The sequence below is a fragment of the Mus pahari genome, chromosome 17 (assembly GCF_900095145.1).
Source record: "Mus pahari chromosome 17, PAHARI_EIJ_v1.1, whole genome shotgun sequence".
NCBI lineage: Eukaryota > Metazoa > Chordata > Mammalia > Rodentia > Muridae > Mus > Mus pahari.
This window is the reverse complement of record NC_034606.1, coordinates 3,477,889-3,482,366: the sequence shown is the minus strand read 5'-3', so window position 1 is coordinate 3,482,366 and position 4,478 is coordinate 3,477,889.

Here is a 4,478-nt window from a genome sequence, read left to right as displayed (position 1 = left end):
AGACTACCAGCCCAGAGATGGCACCACCCACAAGGGGCCCTCCCCCCTTGATCACTAATTGAGAAAATGCCTTACAGCTGGATCTCATGGAGACATTTCCCCAACTGAGGCTCCTTTCTCTGTGATAACTCCAGCTGTGTCAAGTTGACACAAAGCTATCCAGTACACTCCGTGATTTGATCATTCCCTAAATGCCCGACCTTTCGATACCATCACACTGGTGATTAAATTTCAACATGTGGATTTGGGGACAATACAAACAAAACCATGCTGGTTCCCGCCTATTTCTTAATCCTTCCTTGTGAACTAGAAGCTGTATCCAGTGTACATCTTTGGGGTTCTTAAAAAAAATCTGCAGTCACTGTTAAGGGTCACATTCTGGATGCGAGCGACAGATTGGGGCAACAAATTTATAGGCTAAGAGCTGCCTCTCAGTCTTGACCCATCTTCCCTCTAAACCAGTCAGAGGTTGCGCTCCTCCTGGCCAGCAGCAGGGGTTCTGAGGGTGTCTCCGTCTGCTTGTGCAGGAAAAGCCTGGTGCCCTTCTGACTCTCAGGTGAACAGACCTCGGCTTCACCCTGACAGTGAGGTCACAGTACTTAAAAGTGGAAATGCAGCAGAGGACCAAGGTTTCGAAAGGACTGCATGGCGGAGGCCAGCTCAGGCAGGACTAAAGAATGCCTTTGCTCCTGTGTAGCAATCACTGGGCATTTGTGTGGAGGTTATGGTCAGAGTTAAGGCTGCTCTGCAGTAAATCTTCAATTCTGTTGGAGTCCCTGGGGTGAGCTCAGCTTCACACTTGGGCTGAAGTGAGCCCCCTAACAACATAGAGGACTGGAATGTTCTGAGCTGCTTGCTCCCTGAGCAGATGTCCCCAGGCTTTGGGGGACCAGTGGGAGTCTTTAGCTTTTTCTGTGCCCAGACTTAACAAGCCCCGGGGAATAAACTCAGGCCAGCAGGTTTGGCAGTCAGTAGTTGGCTATTGATCCTCCACCACTCCTTTCTAAACCACCCCTGAGCAGCTGGTACAGTTGCATAAGGCAGCTCCCTTTATCTGATCCACAGGCACGGTCGCTCTGCACTCCCACGGCCTGGCAGCACAGTCACCCGAGCAGGAGTTGCAGGGTGTTGGCTGTTGTGCAGCTGTGGGAGGGAAGTACATTACTGCTGGACACTATCTGTGTTTCTGTGGCGTGCTCATCTGCTCTGCGTGAAAGCTGGGATGGCTCTGGGTGGCTCTGGCATGGCAAAGAAAAAGAACCTTCTCCTCAGGCCTTTGGCTTCATCCTTCTAATTAAAACAAACGAATAACAAAAACCCCCATCAAGTAGCAAGATGTTTATTTTGTAATTAACAAGGGAAAGAACACTCTCTAGTTGTGTTGGCTCTTGGAAGAAAATGTTCTTGTGTTGGTTCTTGGCTTTGATTTTTTTTCCCTCAGTTTTGAAAAAGAAAACTGATGTTGCCTGGTACATATATTTTCTTGTGGTTTAAGTGTTTCAGAGTGTTGGGGGATGGAGAGTGATCCAACCTAGTGCCAAGGAACATGTGCTATAGTATGGCGTTCTGTCTGCTCAGTCTGTGGTTCTGTCTGAGAACCCAGGGACCTTTGCACCTAATTCACTGTTAGTTACCAGACCTGACACTTGTGGGAGCCACACTTTCAGGAGCATACCACCCTCTCCTGGTCAATATATAGTACTACAAGAAACAAAAAAAGACCTGGAACACAACTACAGGGTCTCTTTCTGTAGCCTTGGACGTCATAAAACTCTGTAGACCAGGCTGGCCTCAAACTCACAGAGGTCCTTCTGCCTTTGCCTCCAGAGAGCTGGGATTAAAGGCGTGCACTGTCAGTCCTGCATTAGGATGGACCTCTTTACTTACAAGTCCTGAGTGTTTTTAAAAAACACTTCCCCATTCTGTACACATCTCTTTCTGCACAGAGAACTGGTTCTGACTAGAGGGTTGTATTCTTCAGATTAGGGTCCCCATTTGTAATTTGAAAAGTCTTCTGCATTTTCTGTGCTTAATCAGCACAGCCTGGACTTTCATTTCCTGCCCTGAGCCTTCTGTCCTTGCCTTGCTTGGATCTAACGCGGCATTCTCCACCCAGCCCTGTTACACGTTCGGCTTCCTGGAGCAGCGGACACACAGCCGCCCACACTCCGCTCTTGTACAACTTTGAATCGGTCTTGAAGGTGGTTTTAAAGTTCCTGGGGTGATTAGACTGTGCCACTAGGGTGGAGACCCACTAAGCAAATCATCCCAAATGCAGCCCACGTGTCCGCCCTCTGGTGGAAGTGCTGAGAATTCAAGGGTAAAGGTCGATCCTTCGCTGTCACCACGGGAGCCACACTCGTGGTGCCCTCTAACTCCAAAGAATAAATATGGGGTCTCAGAATAAATGTTTATCCAAACACATCCCTGCTGTCTCAATGGAAAAGGCTCCTTTATTTCATCATCTTATCCCAGTTGCAACCAAATGTATCTGTGGTGATGAAGACAAAGAGGGACATTTTCCTGATTAAAGTCTAAGATCAGACACAGATGGCAGCCTTTAAATGTCCACTTCCCACAGTCTCCAGAACCTACACACATGCAACTCTGCGTAGTGTCTTAGTTTCTTTTTCTGTTGCTGTGATAAAGTAATGTGACAAAGAAAGCTTGTGGAATGAAAAGCTTAGTTTTGGTTCATCGTTCAGGGCACGGTCCATCCCTTCAGAGAAGCCGTGGCCATAAACGCTTGAGACAGCTGGTCTGAGTGCAGCTGCAGTCAGCAAGTGGACAGCAGTGGGTGCCTGCTTCCTCTCAGTGCCCTTCTCTGTTGACACAAGCCAAGGTCACAGACAGGGAATGGTGTCGCCCGCAGAGGACGGGGCTTCCTACTTCAGTTAATGTAATCAAGATAATGCTACCCAGGCCACCCAGGGCACCTCCTGGGTGACTCTAGATGTCATGTAGATAGTGTCACTCCAGGGAAAGGGGACTTTGCAAGAGTGATCATCCAAATGAGGGTCCTGAGGTGAGGAGATCATTCTGGAGCCTCTAAGAGTCTCCCACAAAGCACAGGAGTGTTGTAGGATACGAGACAAAGTTAGAGAAGATGCTGGCATGGAGGCAAAATCCAGGGAAGAGAAAAGGCATGGAATGGAGGAATGGCCATGGGGGCGGGCAGAGGTTGCTTTAGAAGCTGAGTAAGGTAGGAGGTTTCTGAAGAGCCTCAATAGCAATGTAGCACTTGGATTTTAGCAGGGTGATAACATGGTGGCTGCTAGTCTTCCTGGTGGGTAAGATGACTAATGCAATTGCTTACACAATTAGATTTGTGGTGGTTTGTTGCCATGACAACATGACACTGAGGTACAGCCCTCTCCTATTTGGACTCCTTCCAAACCGCTGGAGGGATCCTAGAAGTGAGTTCGCACAAGGTCGTGAAGTTGTCTCAGCCCCCACTGATTAAGACTGCTGCCTCTTTCTCTTCAGGCTTCCTCAGGAACTCTTCCTGGGGAGTCAGCACCTGGGTGGGGATGGGGGCCATTCTGGGGCTCAAGTAAGCAAGAGAACGGCAGGAGCCACCTTACTTTGTATCTGGGAGGACATGATCCTAGGATTTATGGTCACTCCCATTAAGTATCGAGATATTGCTGGGATATAAAGTATCATCTATGATGCTCAGTCTCCGCTGTGTCAAGGACCCAGACATGGGGACAAGGAGTCAGAGAACACAGGCAACTCACAGTTGACTTCCTTAATCTCCTCGGAGGGGAGAAGACGCTGCCTCCACAGTCCTTACATTTCCCCTGTTGAACAGAAGCCATAATTCATGAGGAAGAAAAGATAAATTAGAATACAATCAATAAGCTCCCAAGTTGTTTGATACACCAACCAGGGAAGAATAAATTGTAAAAATAGAATTACCATTTAAATTACCCAATGATTTGACACAGTGCATGGGCATATATGAAGCTATTATGGACTTAGCCACTGACAAATTGATTAATGTATCCCCAATTTACAGAATATTTATGATCAGTCACTGCACGAGTAAATGTTAAATAGCTGAGATGATTGGCAGCCCTGGGGATTGCCGAGCTCACCCTGCCCTGGTATCTTAGAATTAGTATGTGTATGTGTGTGCATGCCTCTGTGTGTGGCCTGTGTGTGTATATGTGCACGGGCACATTCATTCACAAACAGGAGTGTGCAAATACTTACGTGTACTTGCACATGGAGACCAGAGGTCAGCCTCAGGTGACATACCTTAAGAGCCAATCATCTTGATTTTTTTGAGAGGACTCTCACTGAGGCCCATGAATACCCCAGGCTGGCAGACCGGCTGGTCAGAGGGACCACTGAGGCCCAGCTGTCTCCCACTAGCCAGAACGGGGATTACCACATAGCCAGCATGCTTGGCTTTTTATGTGGGTTCTGAGGTGTTTAAAAGAAGTCACCTTGGCTGTACGACTGGGGGGGGG